Source organism: Ursus americanus, chromosome 8, assembly GCF_024610735.1.
Source record: "Ursus americanus isolate L20-20 chromosome 8, mUrsAme1.1.p, whole genome shotgun sequence".
NCBI classification, from domain to species: Eukaryota; Metazoa; Chordata; class Mammalia; order Carnivora; family Ursidae; genus Ursus; species Ursus americanus.
The window spans coordinates 12,864,583-12,891,297 of record NC_142134.1 but is presented as its reverse complement, the minus strand read 5'-3'; the positions used below and the strand labels follow the sequence as shown (position 1 = coordinate 12,891,297).

Here is a 26,715-nt window from a genome sequence, read left to right as displayed (position 1 = left end):
TCTATTTTTCTATAAGTTTGTTTTTTGTTTTTGTTTTTGTCTTTAGCTCCCATATATAAGTGAGAATATACCATATTTGTCTTTCTCTAACTTATTTCACTTAACACGGTGTCTTTAAGGTCCATCCATATTGTCATAAATGGTAGAGTTTACTTATTTTTATGGCTGAATAATATTCCATTGTGTGGAATATTCTTTATCCATTCATCCATTCATGGACACCTAAGCTATTTCTAGGTCTTGGCTATTGTAAATAAGGCTGCTATAAACATGGGAGTGCAGGTATCTTTTCAAGTTAGTTTTTCATTTCCTGTAGGTATTTTCCCAGAAGTGGAATTTCTAGATCATAGTAGTTCCATTTTTAATTTATTAAGGATTTTCCATATTGTTTTCCATTGTGGCTATACCAATTTACAACCCTACCAACAGTGCACAAAAGTTCCGTCTTCTCCACACCCTTACCAGTATTGGTTATCTCCTATATTTTTGATGATGGCCATTGTAATAGGCTTGAGGTGATATCTCATCGTGATTTTAATTACTGTTTCCCTTACAAGTAGTGATGTTGAGCATCCTTCATGTATCTGTTGGCATTTTGTGTATCTCCTTTGGAGAAATGTCTAGTTAGGCTCTTCACCAATTTTTTAATTGAGCTAGTTTTTTGCTATTGAGTTGTATGAATTGTTTATATTTGTATACTAACCCCTTATCAGATACGTGGTTCACAAATATTTTTCTTCCCATTCCATAGGTTGTCTTTTCACTTTATTGATGGTTCCTGTTGCTATGCAGAAGCTTTTTAGTTTAATGTATCCCACTTATTTTGTATTTTGTTGCTTGTGCTTTAGATGTCATATCAGAAAATCATTACCAAGATCTATGCCAAGGAACTCATTCCTATGTTTTTTTATGAAACATTTGATTGTTTGTTTAGGAAAATAAAAGATCATTGAAATCGGTCCTTAGGACTGTTTCACCATACTTAGCCGTATACCTTGACTTTTGGAGATTCCCAGTAGATGGAAGACTGCAGCATGCATTGACAATTCTTCTTCCTGACACTTCTGTGAATTTCTTGACAAACTTCCACTCCTGAGCTTTCTGTCTTTCCTACCAGCCTCTTACCAATTGCCCTGCCAGATGGTTTGGGGGCAAATTTGAAGGTTTGGGGATAAATATTTGCTCACTTCCCACACCCACTTATTTTTCCCCTTCTTTATTTTATTTCATTTTTTTGAAGAGTTTGTTCATTTGTTTGTTTGTTTTAGAGAAAGCAAGAGAGAGAGAGCACACTGCACATCAGGAGGAGGGGCAGAGGGAGAAGGAAAGAATCTCAAGCTGACTGCACACTGAGTGTGGAGTCCAATACCAGGCTCGGTCTCATGACTCTGAGATCATGACCTGAGCTTAATCAAGAACCTGAGGCTTAACCAACTGAGCCATCCTCGTGCCCCTCCCCTTCTTTATTTTAAAGATAATACAGGCGGGGTTTTTTTTTTCTGAAAATGTAATAAAAATGTGTCTGCCACTGTAAATTCTGTGAAATAACTTGGTTTAAATGAATTATGGCAACTAGTTCTTTAATATAAGCTTACAGTAAATCTTCTCATCGTTGGAATAGCCATTTTATGGTTTGTTTATGCTTGTATCTTTACATAAGAGTATCTTCCTAGATTTAGAAAACCCTTTTAAATGGCTATCATCCATGCATGCCTACTGTACTTCATTTTTCTATCAAAACTAGGCTTTTAGTAGGCTGTTTTCTGATTAGGTTTTAGTGGATAAAGTCACAGTTCATGACATTTATGCTTTGTATTAGCTTCTGGAGGGTATGGTAACAGAGAAGAAGAGAGTGTTGCTGCTATTATTATTATTGTAAATAATAACCAATATTTACCTAACATTGCATAGTTTCGCTGGCACACGAATTATCTCATTAAATGAGACAAATGAGGAAATTCACAGTTAATAATTTCAACTCATGAATGAGATAGTTTAATTTTTTTTCTCATTACCAGACTTGAAGAACATGTCTATTAAGTTCATGTTCATTATCTGTGAGGATTCCAAATGCAGTTGGAATGAGGTATTGAAGTGAAGAAGAATGACATACCGTCACGCTGTGTGATTAGAAAACAGAAAATGATTTTGGCAACAACATTTAGTCATGAGAGATTGCAGGACAGCAATAGATAACCGAAGTAAGAAGCTAGGGAAAAAAAAAAAAAAAACCCTAAACTTTATAAAGCAGAAAAGCATTAGAGCATTAGAATAATAAATTAAGGTATTAAAACCTCTTTAGAACTTGCTTAATATAAAAACATGTCTTGAAAACGTTTACACAGATAGATATGAAGATTTGATTTGAGCTGCTTAAGGAAAGATATATGATGGAAAAAGTCAGTCTTTATCAACCAATATTAACTAAAATTAATTTGATGCTTCCTGTAATATAAATCTATAGTTATACATTTTCCTCTTAACTCTCTAATTTGAAATATCTGCTATGTCACCACGCAATATAATTTGTGTTATTTCAATATCAATAACTGGGAGATAAATATACCTTTATGTAATTGGAAGCAACGATATCCTTTTTGAATCTTTTTATACCATCCTCAGACCCCACACCCCAGTCCCCCCGCCAAGTATCAAAGAATATAAGATGGAGAGCTTGGAATTCCTTAGATAAGTCCTTCGAATAGGTAAACAGTCTGCTGGAATTTGGGGGTAGGAACCAAAGATATATATTATGTAAGAAAATGGAGGATTTATTGTTAGCGGGATTTTTTTTGGTTGTTTTTCTTGTTTCTTTGGGGGGCGTGATCTGAGGGAGACAGAGAAAAAAAGGGAAAGAATGTTGAAGAAAAGAGGAGGGAAAAATACATATGAATAAGACAAGGAAGAGAAAAAGATAGAAAGAGAAACAGTATAATAGCAAGAGTACAGAAAGGTACCAAACAGACTGGTGGAAGGATAAAGCATGGGTTTTGAAAATATCTAAGGAGATTTGAAGAAATGATATCTCAGATTCAATTTAGTTTGTGTTACAGCCATGTACATTTCCAAGCCCCAAAACTTCAGTGGTCTGTTGTGCACCCAAAGACTTCCCATGCGTGTACCTGTGCAAGCATTTGTGTACGTGTGTAAAATCAGAGAGAGAGAAACGGGTAGATGTATTTTGGAAGATGACTTTAGAATATTAGTAAAAATAAGAAGAATACCAAGACAATTGAACAAAGTGATGAACATTATGTAATTTAATGCTTTCCTAGTCTGGTCCCTTATGGAAGAAGCCAGCATTAGATTTTGGGTTTTGATTCATAAGGGAAAACTAGATACTATCCTAGTGTAACTTTGCCCATTAAACACTAGATAAGGTTGGCTGATAAGTGAGTTTTATCATGTTTAGAACGCTCAATAACTTTACCAGAACTTTTCCGCATTTCCCGGGACCAGGGGTTGTGGCTGTGTATGTGTGTGTGCATCTGTTTTAGGCTGAGGCAGGTGGGGTTTAATAAATTCTTATGGCTACTTTTGGTACCAAAGTTCACTTTCAGTGATTTAGTTCAGATCTCTCTCGATCCAGAAATGGAATTTAGCTCTTTTCTTCTATACTTTTACTATGGGACATGAATAAAAAGTGGTCAATTCTATCTGGGTAGTTTCTAATTTGAAATGCATTTTGGCAGAAAGGCCTGAAAAAGCCAAATAGATCATTCCTTAATAATGGGATTTCTCTGACAGCTTGAAGTAGAGAGAAAATAAAGAAAAGGGAAGTTATCAAGATGAAAACTAATTTATCTATAATTCTAACCCCACTGATACGCAAATAATTCTTTTTATTTTTGCCTGAATGGTCACTAGGTTTCTATCGAGAAAAATATTAAGCACCTATTAATAGTTTTTGTGTTCTCTGCATGGATATAGGAATAATCACCTTTGAGTTAACTTGATTCTACACATAAAAGCAAACAAATAAACACACAAAAATCCCATGGGTTTACTCTTGATTATTTAGTTCTAATTGTATTCTGTATTGAGGGGAATTTCATTGCAGAGTGCAGACTCCTTGCTAACTAGTTTGAATATAAGGGGATTTATTCCTGGCTCTTAAGTGGCCTACAAAATTTGGGGGAATGCTAAAGAAATTGACTCACGGCTCAACTTTGAGGAATGAGTCATAAAGTCATAGAGCTTCCAGGATAGGGTCCTAAGGCTATACAGCAGAATTGATCCATTCAGGAGACTATTGACCTTGAAATGATGGGAACCTGCGGAAATAGGAAGTCGATGAGTACATGAGGCAGCTATTGCTACAGTTTCTGTCTGCAAAATATATCGCTATTACTATAGTATGTATGAATAAAATGGATGCCTCCTGCTGTTCCCCTTTCTTCCAATTCCACTTCTTGCAGGTAGGTCTATTGGTAGAAATTAAACATACAGGGAAACCTCAGGAAGTTGGTAAGGGTGCCCTTAACTTTTCACCCTCTGCACGCTTAAAGGTGGTTGGAATACTGCATGAGCCAGTTCATGGTACCAGCCACATATTCTTCTTGATTGTGGCCTCAGGGAGTTATTGGGTAATATATTCTATAAATTAAAATATTTAGAATAACCAGCACTTATGAATAAAACATGAGAATAAAATTTGAAAATCCTTACTAATATTAGGGAAGAATAGCATGTAAACTTGAATAACATGGATTTATAGTTCTCAATTAGTGTTGTTGATTCTCTACAGGGACATTTGGGAATGTATGGGAGTGTTGTTGGCTATCACAATGACTGGGGAATGGTATGGGCATTTGGTGAACAAGGGCTACAAATACTACATGGAACACTTCATAAAATTTCATAAAATAAAGAACTACCCTACCTTGAGTTCCAGTGGCCCCCCTCTTCAGAAATATTGGCATAGGTAGTCTCCAAGTAATTTTAATAGTGTACATTATCATCGGAAAAATTTGCTGATTTGAATTCATCTCTTTTGGTTTTTTCTACTCGTATGAAAGGGGCATGTACCCAGATGAATGTTTCTTGTTGTTTTTGTTTGCTTGTTTGTTTTTCCCAGATAAATATTATTATGAAAATAGATTCCCAAAAAAGGGGCTATGAATGAACGGGATTAACATTTTATGAAGAAAAGAATTATTTGATTTTACCAAATAGTGTTCCTCAAATTATGTTACCCTTATCAGCAGCATAGCATCACCTGGGAACTTGATAGAAATGAAAATCTCTGGCCCCAGACTACTGAATCAGAAATTCTGGGGTTGGGAGCCAGCAATGTGTGTAATCACAAGCCTTCTAGGTCGTTTTGATATACTCCAAATTTTGACAACTGCTAGCATAAAAACATCAAAGAGTGAATGTTGTAAAAGTTTGGCATATTTAGGGAATTTGGGTTTTCAACTGCAATGAGTGTGATCAAAGGAGAAAAACATCTTACATGAAATTGGCCAGAAATTTATATAACTGGTCCCTCTAATAATGATTCTTCCTAGGCATGATGTCCAAGAAGATATAGAAAAGAAAAGATTTAAGACATGACCCACACTAGGGAATTACACCAAAGAAAACCCAAAAATGGTACGTATTAGTCTTCTGTGGCTGCTGTAAAAAATAACCACAAGCTTAAGGGCTTGGCTTTATTATCTCACAGTTTCTATAAATCTGAATTCTGACTTGGGTCCCCCCAGACTAAAATCAAGATGTCAGAAGGGCAGCAGTCCTTACTGAGGGCTCTAGACCGGAATATACTTCCAAGGTCATTCCTGCTGTTGGCCAGATTCATTTCCTTGAGGTTGTAGGACTGAGATCTTCACTTCCTTGCTGGTTGTCAGGAGTAGGCCACCCTTCACTCCCAGAGCCTCCCAAAAGTCCACGCATACAGCCACCTACATCAAAATCCTTCTCACTCTTGGACTCTGCCTTCTCCTATTGATATTCCTATTCTGCCTTCCTCTCCCACTGTCTCTATCTGACTCTAGCCAGAGGAAATTCTCTGCTTTTAAGGGATGATATGATTAGATTGGTACCTCCTAGATAATCTAGGTTAATCTCTTTAAGGTCCATAACTTTAAATACATCTGAAAAGTCCTTTTTGCCATGTAACATAACATATTCACACGTTCCAGGGATTAGGGCCTGGACAACTCTGGAGAGCCATAATTCAGCCATTACATGGAGGAGTTCATTCATTCATTCCTTCAGCTACAGCATTATCTGTGCCAGGCTCTGGAGTGCGAAAAACAATTAATTCCATAGTTACCTATTTCAAGGATATTACCATCTAGACTGTATAGAAGTAGATGAGTGAATCCGAGAGTGGCACTATATCCTACTGATGAGAAAATGGTCATAGTGATATCAAATAGTAACAAGAATCTCAAGCAGCAGAACTTCAACAGTAGGCATTTTCCATTTAGAAAATCTTTCCCCTTACAAGGTTCCAGGTAGGAGATTTAGTAGCAACTAAGTCTCCAGAACGGGTGAGGAACAGAAGGCAGTGACTCCCATCATTAAATCAGAATAGAGTTCTAGTCCCTCAAGCAGGACTGAGGCATCATGAGTAAAACTTCTGAGAACATAGAAATAGAGACCAAAGTCAAAAAAGTGGTAGAATCCAACGCTATGGTAGTAAAAAGAAGAAGCACACCGGAATTTAGGGGAATCATGCATATACACAGGATAATTCTGGGTGTTTGGTCTCACCGGGACCAAGGAGACTTGGGCAAACACCTGAGGAGAACAGTGGTCATCAATGGGCCACTATAAACCCTATCTGTTTAGGGGCAATATAAGCTCATATCGAAACACTGCCACAGGGTTCTAGAGCGGGAAAGGGCTGGAGATTGTGTTAGGAGGCCATGAACTCGCAGAACTTGGACAGTCCCTGATTATATTCTATGCAGATTCGGTGATTCTCCGTCAAACTGGAAGTTGTTCTCCATATTTTAGATAACAGATACAAAGATTACTAAAACAATATGTCGGGTGGTAATGGGAACTAAGAATTTAAGGTTTGGAATATAGAAGACATTTTTGGAAACAGATTCATGTCACATGGGCCAATAGCAATTAGTTGAATTCAGCATTCTTTAAGATGTTATGTTTTTAAATATGTTATATTAACTTATTTTCCTTCCTTCTTTTCCATTTTAATATGGATCGTATTAATATTTTTTTACAATAATCCCTTGGAGAGAAAATTATTAGGATAGTTGGGATCTTTAAAGGCTTTTAATCTTCACTGAGTTGAGTAGAGGGTGATATAAGATGTGTCAAGTCCAGACACCTTACTTTTTGTCCTGCTCAGCACATTTTGCCTCCTAAATAGAGCAAATGTATCCCCCTCCCCCAAGAAATGGAGCATTTTGCATGAAAACAAAGAGAGACTAAGTGATTTTCAAAAGATGACTTTTTCAGTGAGGAAATAACAGCTAGAATGCCACTGTACAATTCCTCCCCTCTTAATGTTCCTCTCTCATTAAAGTAAAACACAGAGGAAAGAGATGAAAGATTTATCATATTTATATAGGCAAATTTTTACTACTGGTATAAAGTGAGAGAAAGGAGACAGCCAAAGCAGGCCTTTGGGGAGAGCCGCTGATTCAGGAAACATTGAGCATTTTGGCTGCTTCTGAAAAGTGAAAATGAAAGAGATGAGTTGATAAGGGAGACCGAAAAGTTCTTTGTGTAGAAATGACTTGCCTTCAAGACTTTTAAAAGTCACATTTATCAGAGTTTTGAGAATTTTTTTCTAATGAGTGAGATTGACTTTTAAAGAGCCATTGTTAGATAGATAGATAGATAGATAGATAGATAGATAGATGATAGATAGATAGATAGATGATAGATAGATGATAGATAGATGATAGATAGATGATAGATAGATGATAGATAGACAGACAGATATGTTGGTTATTGCTTCTATTTTAATTTTTTATTAGGAATCCAACCACAGTAGCAGTGTGGAGCTTGTAACAATCTAAGCTGATTCAGGTAATTGGAAGTCAACCCTCAGCAGGGTATTAGCCAACCCTGAAGCTGAGGCTCAGGTTTCCATGGCTTTGGGGATCAGATCTCACTTCCAGTTGTGTTCATGGTCACCATGCATTATGCAAAGCTAGTGGTATCTGGCTGTTCCGATGGTATGTTTAATTGTGTATGTTCACATTATGGTTTTATTGCCAATTAGCTTCTGAATCATTACGATATTATTGGGGAGCTCAAGATCATGGATAATGGGGACAGAGGTTTATACATGGATCTTGGGCTCACTCCAGATGTTACCTTGCATAAATTACATTCCCTTTGATTCAGCAAGAACTGCAAATGTGTTGGCTTGTGGCAAAGCTAACTGCAGGTGGCTTCAACATGAGATATAGGATCCGTATAATTTGTATTTTTCTGTGAATCTAAAGTAGATTAACTTTACCTCATAAGACCACAGAGAAGAGAAACCTCTAAAAATTATTACAAAACACTTGTGCTAAAAAGCTATGTTGCTATGGAAATGCTAACTAATGATAACTATTGGAATAGAGCTTATTTGAGGGACTAAAGAAACCTCACTGCTGGCAAAATCCAGCATGTTCTTTTAATTGTGCTAATATTATACAGAAGAAGTAAGCAAAGACTTTAAGATGATATGTTTTATTTAACAGGCTCACTGACATGATTCTCTTGGGTCTTCTCATTTGAGATTGCCTCTGCTAATTGCTTTAACATTTTCCAAGTATGTTACTGAGACAAGAATGCCCAGTGCCCAACCCATTGATGCTTTGTGGCAGGTGAGCCAAAGCTGCATGAGACATAAAATCACAGCTGGAATATATTGCTCTTCTTTGTCTAACTCTAATTATTTTATCTTAAAATATAATGTTCGAACATGAAAATATGACAGTGTTAGTCTCTAGGAAAAACCATCCAACATTTCCTATTTTTCTACACGTTTAAATGAAAATCTGAGAAGTTGCATTATAGTTTTGCTATTACTAATGATCATTATTAATTCTGCAACATACAAATTATGGGAATTCTACCTTTCTTTTAAATTTATTTAATTCATTTGGTTGATCTCCAGTCATATAAGTCCACTATGTTGTAAACCAGAATACAATAATGCTGGCAAAGGTAATCTATGGGGAATAGATGGGCCTTAAGATCTTGTAAAGACTGTGCTACCAGTAATGCGTGGAGGAGATAGATAATCCACTGAGAAATATTGTTTAGAAAAATTAAAAAGCAAGCTTAGATATTTCAAAATATTAATGAGTGCCCTTTACATGGTACAGTTGATACAAATTTGTGAATCGCCTATTTACTAAATCATCTTACCATTTTTTCTGCCAAATATAACATACATATATAATTAGCATCACCTGCCATTACATTGGTACCGATAAGTACAAATTATTTGCAAATAGAATTATTCTCCATTATAAAAGGCAAAGATCCATCTTTCAATCTCTCTCTCTTTCTCTTAAATGACATGTGTCTTTTATTCAACCAATTCCTTGGAATATATCACTGTTATGGGCAGAATGTGCCTCCCAAAATTTATATATTGAAACCCTAACCCCCTATATGATGGTATTTGGAGATGGGGCCTTCGGAAGGTAATTAGAGTTAGATTGAGGTCATGAAGGCAGGGCCTTCATGATGGAATTAATGGCCTTATGAGAAAAGACACACGAAAGCTATATTTCATCCCCCACACCCCTTAGGCCCGCACTGTCTGCCATGTGACGAGCAGCTTGCAAGCCAGGAAGAGAATTCTCACGAGAAGCTGACCATGCTGACACCCTGATCTTGGACTTCTAGACTCCAGAAGTGTGAAAAATAAATGATTTTGTTCATAAGCTTCCCAGTCTATGGTGCAGTCCAAAGGACCTAGATACAGCTCAAGCTAAAACAATAATAGTGTTCATTTCTTACTGCATATAGATGGGACAAGAACCTATTCAATCCAAGCAGTTTTTTTGACTATACTTCCCCTGCTAAGGGCATATTTACAACCATAATTCAATGACTCAGTGCTTTCATTCTTCCATGTATTTACTCAGCATTAATGTTTTACCATGAGACAGTGTACCTTGCAAATATTGCAGATATTTTAATACTGTAATATTCAACAAGACACAGACTCCTGCACAGGTATTTTGAAAGGTGGCAAAGGGCAAAATTTCTAAGGAGTCTAGCTATAGGAAATACCGGAACTCGAAATTTGCTTATTTTTAGATGACAAAAGATACCACGCAAAACAATATTTTAAAAAAATTATAGCCATGTGCTTTTCACTACTATTATAAAACTGTTAATTACTTTGCAAATTGACTACAATATCATGACTAAGTGGAATAATAAAAAGAAACAATGAAACAAACAAGTTGCCTAATAAGGATAATTTATGTGCATCTAGACAATTTATTATACTTCCATGCATTGCCATTCTTGAATTGAGCAGCATTTACCTCCCCAGAGCTGAGACAAGCTTGCGATTTTTTAATCAGAGGAAACTAGCAATTTTACTATTTCAACTAGCTTATAATATATAGTCATGGGCTTTTTGTTTTGTTTTTGTTTTTGTTTTTTTGCCACAAAGACCTGACTCCTAAACTGTGTTATCTGTCATGGGCATGATCACGTGGTGGCAAAAAATAACAACGCTTTCATATATGTGCAGCTCTTTCTGCATTTTTTAGAAATTGCAAAGAATTTCAGGTTATTATCTATGAGAAATTTAACTAGGCTAATTGGCTACACAGAACAAATTAGTGTGAACCTCATTTATTTTATACAGTCACGCAAAATTGAAAATGTCTTTTTTAATGATCTGACACAGAAAGGAGGAAAAGTATTACTAGGGAATTTTTAATGTGACATATAACCCACTGATATTTTAATTAATATTAAATCTGTATATCATATATATACATATTTTATATATATGCACATACGTTAAAATAGAATGTTGGCTAATAGCGAATGCTATGAAAAAATACTAGTTTATTCATTATAATTTGATATAAATAATTTAATTCTAAATATATCTGGTTTATTGAATTTTATGCTTCAAAGAAGTGTTTTCATAGAAAACCCTTTATCAAGCTTCTGTTTAAATGCAACAATTTGTTGGGGCGCCTGGGTGGCACAGCGGTTAAGCGTCTGCCTTCGGCTCAGGGCATGATCCCGGCGTTATGGGATCGAGCCCCACATCAGGCTCTTCTGCTATGAGCCTGCTTCTTCCTCTCCCACTCCCCCTGCTTGTGTTCCCTCTCTCGCTGACTGTCTCTATCTCTGTCGAATAAATAAATAAAATCTTTTAAAAAATAAAAAATAAAAAAAATAAATGCAACAATTTGTCAATAATCTGATCATTGGAAATAATTTTCCTTTCTTAATAGTTATTATTGTCTTTAATAATGCCGTGATCTAATAAATACAGAGAACAAATAATCATTATTGTTTTGTCCTTAATTAATAGTAAAATTACAGTGAAATATGAAGAGCAGTAAATTGCTGGAATTCTGTATCATAAGACATATTTTTAAAGAATTACGGTTTTATCGTTTTCACATGGATATCAAGGGTGGGTTAACAAAGTCCTGAGAATAAATGTCCTGAGAAAAACTCACTTAACAGATAAGAGAGAATGATTTATACAGTATCCAATTTATCATTGCTTAGTAATTGTTAGTACTATCTTTAGATTTTATTTTCTTAAACAGGTTAGATGTGCTTCTGGCTAACACTACTACCAAGTCTTTTTTTTTTTTTTTTAAGCTAGCTGTGTTGCCAGAGGTTAGAAATAAGTTCCAAGGGAAGAAAAATAGATGCTTTAAATTCCACTCTCAAAACCAGCTCCTTCTGACAGCATAAATGAGAACATATTATTCTTGCTTCCCTAGGAATAAAAGAAATTTTCTGGCAACTAAAGTCAGGAGCTTAAAAGGTGTATACTTGATATAGGTAAAAGCTATAATTTAAGTAATATGTACAATTTCTAGTCAAATCCTAGGAAAGTTATTGTGGTTAATTTAAATATTGCCTAGAATATATAAATGGCATCTAACTTAACACTTACAAGATCCATTTCTTTAATCCTTCCTTAGAATTTTGAGATTGACAAAAGGAGGTCTATTATAAGGCTTACCGCTGCCTACCACATATTTTCTCCCTAAGACTTGGGTGAGAGATGCATTCATTCATTCTTTTTTTTTTTAAGACTTATTTATTTATTTCAGAAGGAGAGAAAGTGCATGAGTGGGAGGGACACAGGGAAAGGGAGAGAGACTCTCAAGCAGACTCCATGCTGAGTGTGGACCCTGACGCAGGGCTTATAAAACCCTGAGATCAAGACCTGAGACGAAACCAAGAGTCGGTCGTTTGACTGGCTAGGCACTCAGGTGCCCCTCAGTCATTATTTTAATAAAGCTTTAATGAATACATGCTTTATGCCAGGCATGAAGCTAGGTGCTAAGTAGACAATTCAAAACAGACACAGTCTAGAGCTAAACGGAAGAGCTGGATACTAAACAATTCACAATACAAATACTTAACCGCAGTTATTATAATGCTAAGAAGGAAAAAATACAGCATGAGAAAAATGGCAGGGAGATGACTGGTAGTCAGTGGGATGGGTTTCAGGAATACTTTGTCCCTTCGCTTAAACCTTTGGTCGTATTTCATACCGCCATTAACTGCTACCTCTTTTCTCTCTGTCCAGATTTCTCTATCATTCCCAAACTTTACCCTAATTTTAGTTCTAATTTTAACCCTAAATCTCTCTACCTGGCCCACTGCCATGGCCTTCTAACTGGTCTTCCATTTTCCACCTCCTATCCTTCTACCATCTTTTCTTCACACAAAAGCCGGGTCATCTCAACCCTCTTGATTAAAATCCCTCAGGGGCTTTTGGTTAAATTTAGAAAAAAACTTCTAAATCCTGGGCATATGATGCCTCAGGTGCACTTCCAGTATTTTGTTTTGTTTTGTTTACCTGAGGATGGGCTTATATGCCATAAAATAAAACGGCTCAAATGTGGTTAAGAAACGTGCCCTCATCTAAAAACCATCATCCTGTACGAATATAGACACTCCGCCCTTTCTCCCTTCAGGTTACCAGTCATCAAGTCAGACATTTAGCCAAAGATGGAAGAAAATTTGTAGGTCACTGACAGACTTTATTTGGCTTTCCAAATAAATTGCTACTATTTTCTTTCTTTAGGCCCCCAATTAATTTTAACTCATGAACACCTAGGCAAATACTTATCGTCGTGGGGGCATATATTTGTTCAATACAAGTTTCTATTTTTCTCTTTATCTACCTACATATCTATCTCTTATTCTGGCTGTCTCTCCAGTTAATATGTCCCAACACAGATAGATACCTATCCATATGGATAGCGTCTGTAATTAAAGGAACAACGGGATGCTTAATTTGGACATTGTAGTATAGGAATCCTAGAATTAAAATACATTTTCAAAACTAGACATGCAAGAATCAATAAAAGGAAAAATTTTAGAATTCCGTTTAGTACCATACCTGCCAACAAATTTCTATATGCCCTCAGTCAATTCATATAACTTCTCTAGCTTAATTTGCTTTTTTATAAAGGAAAGGAATAAAAGTAAGGTCCCCTTCCATCCCTAAATTCCTGACTCCAGGAAGTGGTTTTCAAACTTATAAAATGTAATTCTTTTAAGTGAAAGAGTATTTTCATGAATGCTGATAGTATATTTAAATTATTTTAATGTTGACTAAATGCGTGTAAATAAAAATATGGACTAAAACTCCTTTTTCATGTAGAACTTACACATATTAAAAGTGAAAATAATTAATAAATTAAATATAGATAAAACTACAACTTTTACAAAATTAGATATAAGAACTTCTTCTTCTTTTTTTTTTTTTTTAGTAGGCTCCACACCCAGTGTGCAGCCCAATGCAGGGCTTGAATTCATGACCCTGAGAGCTCAAGACCTGAATTGAGATCAAGAGTCAGATGTTTAACTGATCGAGGCACCCAGGTGTCCCAAGAACATAAATTTAATAGGCTACATAACATTATTTTATTATATTTATATTGTTGGGTTTAATCATGGAAAGACATATTTACTTGTCTTATATCTCACTTTTTATTTTTATGATTTTTGATCATGATGTACTGTGATATACTAACCTGGTTTTTATTCTTTTTTTAATTGAAATTATATAATTGCATATGGTAAAAATGACTGAATTAAACACAATTGGGATCAATTGTATTACAATTTTTATGAAAGAATGAGTTAGAATTGAAATGGAACCCAGAAAGAAGAATCTGCCAAGGTTTGGTCATGTTTTTTCATCCAGTAACGTTCAGAATAAAGAAATCTTAAATCAAAAGGACATCAGTAAGCTAGTCACTAGAGAGTACACTTGTTTTAGAGTACAAATAATTCTCCAGGCTTTACCTGTGACTTAAATGAAATGAATCCTAATGCCATCCATCCGTCTTTTTCTCTGATCATATTCACAAAACAATATTTTGATTACTAACTTAAAATTCCTGGTACCTTTACACTGAGGAGGAAATGCTCTAGACAGCACACGCAAATATTTTAGTCCCTGAGAAAATATATTCCATAATAAAATGTAATCTATGAGGGCAGGAAATTGTTCTTTTTTTCCTTCAGCTTTATTGAGATATAATTGACATATAACATGTAGGTATATACTATGATGACTTGACACATACACACTGCAGAATGATTATTATAATAAGGTTAGCGAACACATCACCTCACAAAATTACCTTTTGTGTGTATGTGTTGTGATAACATTTAAGTTTTATTCTCTTAGCAACTTTAAAACATCTGTTATGGTGGTTTAACTACAATCACTATGCTGTACATTAGAGCCCTAGAATTTCTTAATCTTTTTTTATTTTTTTAAAGATTGTGTTTATTTATTTATTCGACAGAGATAGAGACAGCCAGTGAGAGAGGGAACACAGCAGGGGGAGTGGGAGAGGAAGAAGCAGGCTCCCAACAGAGGAGCCCGATGTGGGGCTCGATCCCGTAACGCCGGGATCACGCCCTGAGCCGAAGGCAGACGCTTAACCGCTGTGCCACCCAGGCGCCCCCAGAATTTCTTAATCTTATAAATGGAAGTTGTGCCTTTTACCAACATATCTCCAGCCCCTGGCAACCACCATCCTACTCTCTATTTCTGTGAGTTTGGATTTTTAGATTCCACATGTAAGTGAGAACATTTAGGCTTTGTCTTTTTCCTACTTATTTTACTTAGTATAATGCCCTCAAGGTCCATCCACATTGTCATAAAAGGCAGGATTTCTTTCCCCTTTATGGCTAGACAATATATATTATATATATATAATATATATAAAGACTGCTAAATGAACAATATTTTTAAAAGAAAACAGTGAAAGAAAAAAGAAAGTTTATTTTAAACCAGAAAAAAAAACCCACTTTATATGAACCATCTGGTTAAATAATAATATATATGTTGTGTATATATAAAAGTGTATGTATGTATACATACAACCATTCATCCACTGATGGACATTTAGGCTGTTCTTATATTTAATTTTGTAAAAGTTATAGTTTTATCTATAATTAATTTATTATTTTCACTTTTAATATGTATAAGTTCCACATGAAAAAGGAGTTTTAGTCCATATTTTTATTTACACACATTAAGTCAACATTAAAACAAAATAATTTAAATACACTATCAACAGTCATGAAAATACTCTTTCACTTAAAGGAATTACATTTTTTAAATTTGAAAACTACTTCCTGAAGTCATAGAAATTTAGGGATCTGGCAAATAGCAAGATTTCATTCTTAATGGCTGAGTAATATTCTGTTGTGTATTTATACCGCATTTTCTTTATCCATTCATCTATCAATGGACACTTGGGTTGCTTCCATACTTTGGCTATTGTAAATAATGCCACAATAAACATAGGGGTGAATATATCTTTTGAATTAGTGTTTTCACTTTGTTTGGGTAAGTACATGAGGGTTTTCCTTTTTACAAACTTTTTGGCATTGTGTTAATTTAGAAAGACAGTTAAGAGATTTGAAATTTGGTTATAAATAATTAAACAGATGTATCTTGATTAGAAGGACAGTTTCATTAATTTTAAAATGCTCAATATCTTCTCTTATGTTTTAAGAGCAAATATATATATATTTGCCCAAACTATTAGCTATGGGTAAAGCTAGACTGAAAAAAAAGCTAAAAGTAGATACCTTGTTTATTTTGCTGTTCAGAAACAGAAACACATCTTTTTAAAATTTTTCTTTTGTCTCTTACATATGTTCATTCAACCATATTTGTCTCACACACACAAAATCTAACCATCCACATATCACATATTGTTATATAACTTGTTAACTTTTGCCTTCACTTGTACTGAGATCCTGTGGACTCTTAAATTATTATGTGATAAGCTATTAGAGGGCTGGAGACCACTGTCTTGGTTACTAATCACCTGCCATTGCTTTCATGGAAATAGGGGACTTCGCTCATATTATATATTCTTGGGGAGAAAAAAATAGTCAATCTTCATCTCAAACAACTTTTCACAAATGTTTTTGTTTAGTCTGGTTTGTTTTATGTTGGCTTTTGAAAAAATCACAAAAGTTTAAAAAGTGTGAAAGAGGGTTATTATTATGGAGCAAACTGTTATATGCTCTTTGCCTTTTCCAAAATAACTTCCAAATGAACAATATTTTTAAAAGAAAGCAGTGAAAGAAAAAAGAAAGTTTCTCTTAAAACAGAAAAAAAAAAGCCACTTTATATGAACCATGTGCTTAAATAATAGCTAGAACAGCAGTAGGGAAATGAGATCAGTAACTTTGTTCTATTTTACCTGCACATTATATTATGTTGAATCAGTATTTGAATTGACTCCCTGAAATATCAACCTCTGAGCTCCAAGTCTTAGTGATGGTACCCCCACCACTTCCCAATGACGGCGAGGGTACCTTAAATGATGAAGGGAATTAAGTACTTCTAGTCCAACTTTGTGTTTCATAAAAGAGGTCAAACTATTTGTTGTGACCCGAACTGTGAAGGGGAAACTTACCTGCTTAAAAATTTCTTTTTCAGGAGTAGCAAATAAAATTCCAAGGTTCTGAAAAATAGAAAAAGAGAGTAAGGATTCATTGATGGATTTCTGCAGATTTTGTCATTGTTGCTGTTTAAGACCCATTTGTGTTTTTTTTGTTGTTGTTGTTTTTGGTAAAGATTTTATTTATTTATTTGACAGAGAGAGAGGCAGCAAGAGAGGGAACACAAGCATGGCGAGTGGGAGAGGAAGAAACAGGCTCCCAGTGGAGAAGCCTGATGTGGGGCTCGATCCCAGAACGCTGGGATCACGCCCTGAGCTGAAGGCAGACACTTAACGACTGCACCACCCAGGCGCCCCTAAGACCCATTTGTTAAAATGGAAATGACTTTTAAGAAATAAAGTATCTTCATCTCCTCTAATCCTGTATGTGTGTGCGTGTGTATATACATTATTACAATGCTGAATTTTATTAATAAATATTTAAATTGTAAAAAGAAAATGATGTACAGTTTAAATAGCTGAAAGGCAGAGTACCCAGAAGAAGGATGTAGGATTAAGTTCTATAAATTGGGGATCTGAGATCGTGTTTAGAGGTAAAAATTCCTGCTTTCCATCGCCCAGGCTCCTTGCAGGATAACATTTCCTGTGGCCCTAATAGTTGGGTGAACTCTTCCTAGTTCTAGGCAAGCAATATGAATGGGAATAATGGGTGCCACTTCTATGTCACAGCATAAAAGGCCCTCTGTTGTCCACTTTCTTTTTGACATGATAATATGATGTCCCAGAAGGTGGCTTCCCTGCTCTGACTCTCCCAGACAATTCTCAAAGGGCATTTACTTTGAACGAAAAGTAAGTCTTTTGTTTTCAGCCACTGTGATTTTGAATTTATTATGCAGCATAACATAGTCCAACCTGATTAATATATTAACCATTTCAACAGTTCATAATTTTAAGACCTAACTCTCCTGTAAGATGTGAATGTTTAGTCTAACTGTATGCACTTACAGAAATAATAGAATGATGAAGCTACTTTATATTTATACAACCTTTAACAATTTAAAAAGTATTTTTACATATATTACCTTTATTATTTTATAAAATAGTCCTCTTAAAAAACACGACAGCATGTTGTTATGAATAAACCCTGTTTATGAATTAAATAATTGAAGTTAAGAATGGTTACAATAATTTGCTATTTAATAGTAGAGCCAAGACTTAGATACTTGAATATGGTGTAATTTGTTCTTTCTTTCCCTCCACCACTCTCCTACAAAATCATAAACAGTGTGAATACCCAAAAAGCCTAAGTCACATGCAGTCAAAAAGTCGATAGGCCAGATCTTATAATAAGAAGTTATATTAACTAAAAGAGAAACATCTTCCATTAGGATGAAATGCATGGCCACTGAGGACCTTAATTACAGAGCTAGGATCTCTACATGTAGTAAAGATACATAGTCATTGATCTTGTGCAGGAGGGAACTAGTAGCAAATAATGCATATTTTTGAATAGCTTCTTTATTAAACAGTTACAGAAAAACCATTAAAAATATTGGTTAAATAGTCCCCTCAAAACGAAGCAATGTATTTTCTTAAAATTAGAAGTATAGAGATCAGTCTACTGCAATAAAATTGAGGAAGCTAGTTTTATCATTTTTATTGGAACAACTAATATTTACAGAAACTCTTTGCATTTCTGTGAATCCAAAGAGAATGCTTGAAAACTAGTAAATAATTACTGAGTAGAAAGGAGCAGAAGATGAATAAGAAAAGCATAATGTACTTATTATAAAAAAGGAAAAAAAAGACACAAATATAATGAATCCTGGTCATTCCTTAACATTTGTCATGCTCTCAATATCATATAAATTTTGCCAAAATCAATGCTTAAGACTTGGTGTTCAAAGGAAATGCTTCTACCTTTTGTCTTCAGAGGGAGTCTTTTAAGTGTTTGTAGAAATCCAGTGCCACTCCAGTAGGCAAATCTCTCACTGTCTTCACATCCGAGCCAGGTGTGAATCACAAAACCTGCCTGTGTGACTTCCATCACAATGGAAATGAGGAATAAATGAGCTTATTAAATGTACACTCTCTTCAGTGAACCACTTTCACTTTCTTCCCTTCAAAGACAATCTTAGTTTTTTTATTGGCCAACCTTATTTTTTTAAGTGGTACTTCTATAGAATATCTCAATTTGAATATAAATTTAAGACTCGAGATAAACTGCTATCTCATTCACCAGATTTTTGGAGGAAACATGAATTATGCACGCAAACCATTCAAATGTCTGTGTTTCCTCATAGAATTTAGAGTCTTGTATAATTAAAAAGCTACTCAAAAATATTCAATTTAATTGTTCCATGCCATCAATTACCTGTGTATACATGTATACAGAGTAAGAAGCCTTTCTCTCTGAAGGGACTAAGAAAGATTTTATTCACATTAGAGATGCATACTATAGGAACTGAGGGAGTGCCCCATCCCCATGCCTGTTTCTTAGGACTCAGAAGAGGAATAGCTAATACTTTCAGGTTTTAGGGGGTAAAGAATAGATTTTTCCCAACCTCAGCAGGAACAAGCTGTAAGAATATGTAACTCTGATATTAGCCATATGTTCCATTTCCCAGCTATGAAGGTCTCCTCAGTACAGCTGATTAATTAGATTTTTTTTTTAAGTCAGACATTTAACACCTGTGATATCATATATCCCTTGAGGCCGATGGGCCCCAAATCCTCAGGATGTTAGAGATCCTCAAGGGTCCGGCCAGGAGGGAGACAGAACACCTCCATAACCTGGTGTGGTAGCACTTTTTAATAATATGTATGGTTTACTTAAATGTTCCATTAAGGGCCAGAGGCTCACAGAATACGATTTATAAAAGACAAAATTTCTGAAAGCTTTGCTCTGAAGAAAGCTTCAGCCAGCCTGTATAGAATTTTTATTCCATCCTGTGAAAACAATTGGTGGACACTAGTGAGGATAGAGTGTGCCTGCATACTAACCTACAGCCCATACGGATAGGTTTAAAGAATTGAGCTAAGTATATTAGTGTCTCAATAGGAATTCTAGCTTTCCTCACATAGTGCCAACTGTTGAGGAGGAGAACCAGGAGGAGGTTGTGGCCTGGGACCCATAAAGGATGAGTAAGAACCTTGAGTAAAGAGAACGTATCTTTACAAGTTAAATAATCTGCTTGATTGAAGTATTGCAAATTCCCTTACTCATTTCATTGTAATAGCTCTAAGACATTTATGTTCATTATATACCAATGGGTTGGGGAATGTTGAAGATAATTTAAAAATTTGAACAAATATTTCAGAAATTGTTAGGTTTCATAGATATTCTGAGATTAAATTTGAAATGGTAACCAGTTTCTCAAACTTCTAATTTACCTTTCTTCCCAGGAGGTGATAACACCTCAAGTATAGTAATGAAATCCATGAATTCTTAGTTTTTCTTCTCACAATAGATGTGGGTTTTGTCTTCCTTTGCTGACACAGTTATTAGAAGCAATAAAATACCGTCAGCATCCAAAACTTCGCCACGGTCATCATTGGCAAAGCTACCATAAACTTTCTCATAATAAAAATCGATTGTTCAATTTTCCATATCAGTGAACAAGAACACTCACCCAGAAAATGAAATTTATGTATAATCTATCCATCTAGATGAGATGGCATCTCAGTCATAAGGAAAGCAAAGAGCTCTGGATAAAGAATATGAAGATCTGGGTTTTGGCTCTTCTCTGCCGTTTACATTAAGCCTGGGACCCTGGGGAAATGTTGAATCAAGTCTCTTTGTCCATAATGTTAGAACCAAGGTCTTTTCTGTTCCCATAAACTATGAAGTTCTGTGAGCTATGGGTGCTATAGGGCTTTTTCTCCATAGAGTTAATGTCATAAAGGTTCTAAAGCCTTTCATTTGATTCATTTAGCAGAATATCACTTAGACTGAAGGGGAAATAACTATATCAATTGGAAGCTTCCAAATAATGAGCTCGGAAGCCACATTCCTCAGAAGGAAGTACTATGCAAAGTGTCAGGAGTAACATTGGTAACGTGCACCTTCTCTGCTATCTTCCCCTTGCAATAATCTCAATTGGTTCAGCTAGTCAAGGAAATAAAGCTATAATTTTGATCTAAAAGTTTGGAGAATGCTAGATAATTGTCATCTTCTGGAACACTTGTTACTTCCAGATAAATCCCTTTTTCTTATGAGAAAGGAATGACATCATTTGGGATCCTAGCCTTCTTATTATATTACCACATTTTTAAAGAACATCTTGAAATTGAGGAATGGAAAAAAGACACTGGAATTTATGGGTAGAGACATAAAAACACATTTTCTTTTAAAAAAGCAAAACTTTTGTTGATGCTTAGAGACACCGATCAGTTTGCATTATAACCAGTGTATTTATAATTGGTAAGAAACACCATCTACCCACTACTTTGTCAGGAAACACTAGCTGCATTTAATCCTATTAACTTTATGGGGCAACTGTCATTACCACTACCCCCAATTTTGAAAATGAAGAAATGGAGAGAGTTTAGAGAGCCTGCCAAAGGTCACAGAGTTCATAAGTGCTGGAGGAAGAATAAAAATTTCTATCAGATGCCAAAGCTACCATAGTACCAACCTACTTTTTGGAAGGTGAGTATAATTTTTAATACCACAATATATGTTTTTTTATTTCTATACTTTTGTTGACATTTGCAAATTAAAATAAGTTTCTGCCCATTCATATTGCTATTAGGATAAAAGAGGTTATGGTGAGACGCTCCCAACATTTATAAGATTCCCCTCAGGAGAGTTCAGTTCATCAAATCCAAAAACAAAAACAAAAAAACCAGCCTGTTATGATCAGCCATCTGCATTAGAAAATCAAAATACTGTCAGTAAATCATGAGATAATATTAAGAACATAGAAGTTCTTACAAATCACTCCGGAGACAATAATGTTTCTGCAGATATTCTACCACAGCAAGATGGAACCCATTGGAACTATTTGGAGAAAGACTGTGGGAAAGACCATCTTATTTTTCGCATTTTAAAAGACCTCTACAATTTTTGCATGTTATATAACTATGTTGTGGGTACAAAAACCATTTAGTAGCAGTTGCCTGCTCGCATATTCTGGGCTCTTCATCTTGGCCTAAGTCATCTCTTCGTTCATTCTAAGGGATTTTCTCTTATCCTCTTATCAGACCCACCCAAGGTATGTGTCAACCAGGGATTCAACTGAATTTGTGATTCTCAAATTCATTTTAAAATTCTGTTAGTATTAGTGATTATACCCCTTTACATGGTATGGTCAAGCAAATACGTTTGGTCATCACTCTCTTGGAATGATAGAAGAACTCCAGGTTTTGGGGAGCGGCAGGACTCTGCTTACACTATTTGCGCTTCTCTGCACAGACAGAGAAGCTTCTTTGCGCTTTCTGCTAGCCCTCTCTGCGGAGGAAGCTAATCAAAGCTCTGCACGCTGGAACCTAAGGGACTGAGACTGGGAGCAGAGGCCTCCTTTGAGGGCTGCCTAAGGTGTTGCGTCCTTACTCTTTTGTCATGTGGTTGCCCCCTCCTCCAGCTCCACCCACCCCTCCCTTTCTGCATCGCTCGGCTCACTTACAAGAACCACAGATGGAAAAGGCACGGCTCGCCGATGCTCCGCAGTCGTTAGCTCAAGTATGCCACATTCAAAGGGACCCTTCGTTCTAGCCTGCTAACAATGTGCTTCATTTAAAACCTGCTGTGACTAGCGGTAGCCTACTGCTTCCTCTCCCATTCCCCACCACCTTATTCTCTATTTGTTGCTCACTGTTCAGCCAGGCAATTCAACATCAACGTCGGTGTGTTCCTACAGGCGCAGAATATGTTACGCTATTCCGTAGTAAATTAGCCCTACTATCCACTGGTAGCTATTTATTTTATTGAAGAGAAAAATGATACGGACACATACACACAGGCAAAGATGCACCCTTGTGGAACCTCTGAGGGAAATAAAATCAAAAAAGAGGAAGAGAAACGAGAGCAGTTCTAGAAGTGGCACTTGATAAAGAAAGTGAAGTGTCAGTTCCACAAAGTAAAATACTCAATAGGGAGGAAGATGGCTTATTTCAGAATTCTTAAAGCCACGGAATCCCCAATTAGCTTGGTGCTTTGCTGATCAGTGAAGAAAATGACTAGAAATGCACTTGAGTTTGACTAAAACCGATTTCCTGCGAGAATCTGGAAGTTAAGAAGTTTCCTGCTGGGTAACACATCGTGATATTCCCTATACTTTCTTTGTCTGGTTTGAATCAATTGCAATCAATAATTCTATATTGAAAACAAATGTGATTTGGTGATTTACAGGTATTATTCAAACCAAAGGCATATATAAAATATTCATTTTTAAAAATATTTTTTTTTGCATTTTCCTATTTGGTATCAATAACATGCAATCAGTAGAACACATTAAAGAACACATTATCTCAAAACATTTCTACCTTTTTTTTTTTAATTTAGAAATGTTATTTGATTTTTGTTACTTTGGAATTTTTTTTCACATTTATGTCACAGTGCCTGACCTCTCTTATATGTTGTCTCTTGCATAAAAGCCAAGAAACAAATGAAGAATAAAAAGTGAGGGATTGTATCTATAATCTATATTTTGACTCCCAGGTGGCTCTGTACCAGCAAAAACAAACAAACAAAAAACCCACCCTGGATTTGTAACATAGTTTAAAGATGTTTAGATTTATTATTGCATTTTAATCTCATACAGGTGCAAACTTTTATTAATTCACTGTGCAAAATTTCACTGTGAAGAAGCTAGGCAGGAAAAGAAAGTGGCTTGGCCATTGCCATGGGGCTACTCAATGGATGACTGTACACAGACCCATAGAAAAGCAAATTCCTTGCAGTATACTAAGTCCTTTTTGTCTCCCCTTCTCTTCCTGGGATGTGGAAAACCTGCAATTCTGGTAGCTGATCATAAAAGAGAAGGAGATAAGTTAATATGTTTCCTCAGTAAATAGAACTGTGTGCTCACATCACTAAAGATGAAGCTTTTCATAAAGAATGAAAGATCTAAGTCTCTTAATTCCATCCGGAGGTTCAGATTAATTACCCTTTCAGTCAAGGTCATTGACAGTGTAAAGAATTTCCAGGCCCCCTAGAGCCAAGTGTTATCTTTCTCATACAGCAACCATGGTTGCTTAAGTAAATCAATACATGGCAATTAGCAGGTAATAGGCATGATTTCTAAGTAGAAATAAGATATGATGATCCGGCTGTAGTACGCATCTGGCTAGGCATGAGCGAACAACTGCTGCTATCTCGTTTTAGTAATAAAAGACCCATTTCAGTATATACAGAAGGGGGTATCAAAAAAAGGGGGAAAAATCAAGATATGAAATTTTCAAATTATGCTACTTTAAAAAATATTTGTGGGATTTTATATATTCTTGGAATGACATACTTCTAGAGAAGAGCAATTCCATAATATTGTACTTTTTATTTTTTATAATACACTTTACTTTTAGAACAGTTTAAAGTTTACAGAAAAATTGAGCAAAAAGTGTAGAGAGTTCCCATACACTCTACCCCCTATACACCCAGGCACACACACATACACACCTACAGTTCTCCCATTATTAACCTCTCCCGTTAGTGTTATGTTTGTTACAATTGATGAACCTATGTTGATACAATTGCTAATTAAGGTTCGTGGTTTACATTAATGCTTTCTCTGTGTTGTACAATTCTATAGATTTTGACAAATGCATACTGTCATATATTTTCCATTACAGTGTCATACAGAACACTTTCACTGCCTTAAAAATCCCCTGTGCTCCACCCTGTACCTCTAGATAAAATTCTCTAATATTGTATTTATATGTATGAATCCCTAATGTGATTGTATTTTAACCATAAAATTCTATATTATAGGTATTTCAAGATTGATTTAGTAGCTAGAATAGTGTAATTTTTCTTCTTAAGACATCTTTGACATTTTTTCACTATATATCATTTCTATAAATTTTTGTGGATACTACTATAAGAAAGTAAGAATTTAAGAACTTGTCCTTAACTCAAAGAATTTGTAATTTAATTCAAATTAATAAATGAATGGATGAAAGTTAAAGAATACAAGGCAATGGACAGCAGGCTAGAAAGCAGTAGGATTAAGTGCTGAATGAGTGACACGGATAAAATTGGGGAATATTCAATAGAGTGATCATGGACAAGGGCATGAGGTTAAGAGAAAGGCTTAGTGGGTTTGGAGGGACTTAAAGAAGAGTAAGATACGGGCAGTCAAATGCAGGGAAGGGCTTTCAGGATAGGTGAAAAAGCTTGGTCAAAGGTTTTGTGAAAGGCAACTTTGTGTGTTGTGCCTCTAGGCTGATCTTAGCATGCAGGCAGTTTGTGAGGCTATATTTGGTCCCATCTGCAAAATGCCTTTGCCCACATTTCTCACTGGGAGCTTGACAATTTCCTGGTGGCATTTCAGGGCAGCAAGACCCATCTGCTCCGCTTCCAGGACTTACAGTCTTTGTCTTCTCAGCTCTCTTATTTCAGCCCTGGAAAGCATCTTCCTGGTTTAGACAAAGACTTTTCACTTTCTACTACTAAGCTCAGGAATTCTAACATGAGCTAAAGTTTTCAGTGGAGAATAAATGTTAAAAGGAGAAGTAAATGTCTTTTTTCCCCCTAGCCTGACTCAAATGCACTCTAAGGCAAAGACGTGCAACAATCTCCATATTTGGAGTGGGTAAGAATGAAAGGAAGAAAGGGAGAACAGAGGAAGAAAATTAAAGCACAACTTTGGTTAGTATTTCAAAATCCAAATAAATAACCTAACCTTACAAGTAAAGGAGCTAGAAAAAGAGAAACAAACAAAACCTGAACCCTGCAAAAGGGAAATAACAAAATATCAAGGAATAAATTTAACCAAAGATGTGAAAAGCCTGTACTCCGCAAAATATAAAACACTGATGAAAGAAACTCAAGGTGTTGCAAGGAAATAGAAAGACATTCCATGTTCATTGGTTGGAAGAACAAATATTATTTAAATGTCTATACTGTCAAAAGCAATTTGATACACATTTAATCTACACATTTAATCTCTATCAAAATACCAATAACATTTTTCACAGAAGTAGAACCATCTTAAAATTTGTAGGGAACCACAAAAGACATTTAATAGCCAAAGCAATCCTGAAAAATAAAAACAAAACTGGAGGCATAATAGTTCCAGACTTCAAGTTATATTACAAAGCAGAAGTAATTAAAACAGTATGGTACCAGCACAAAAATAGACACACAGATCAATGGAATAGAATAGAAAACCCAGAAACAAACCCACACTATATGGTCAATTAATCTTCAACAAAGGAGGAATGTATATACATGGGGAAAAGACAGTTTCTTCATAAATGATGCTGGAAAACCTGGACAGCAACATGCAAAAGAATGAAATTGGACCCTTTCTTTCACGATACACAAAAAATAAATTCAAAAAAGATTAAAGATCTAAATGCGAGACCTGGAACCATAAAAATCCCAAAAAAGAAGTCAGGTAGTAACCTCTTTGACATCAATGGTAGCAATATTTTTCTAGATATGTCTCCTCAT

At 35.5% G+C, this 26,715-nt stretch overlaps 1 long non-coding RNA gene across 1 annotated transcript in view; it reads left to right on the top strand.

The window, feature by feature from the left end:
- Nucleotides 1-17,504, top strand: part of LOC148109519 (uncharacterized) — a 34,866-nt gene extending 17,362 nt beyond the window's left edge. Inside the window, exon 3 of the long non-coding RNA XR_015725394.1 lies at nt 17,298-17,504. This is a non-coding gene — a long non-coding RNA (uncharacterized LOC148109519). The remainder of the gene's footprint in view (nt 1-17,297) is intronic.
- Nucleotides 17,505-26,715: the final 9,211 nt, after the last annotated feature.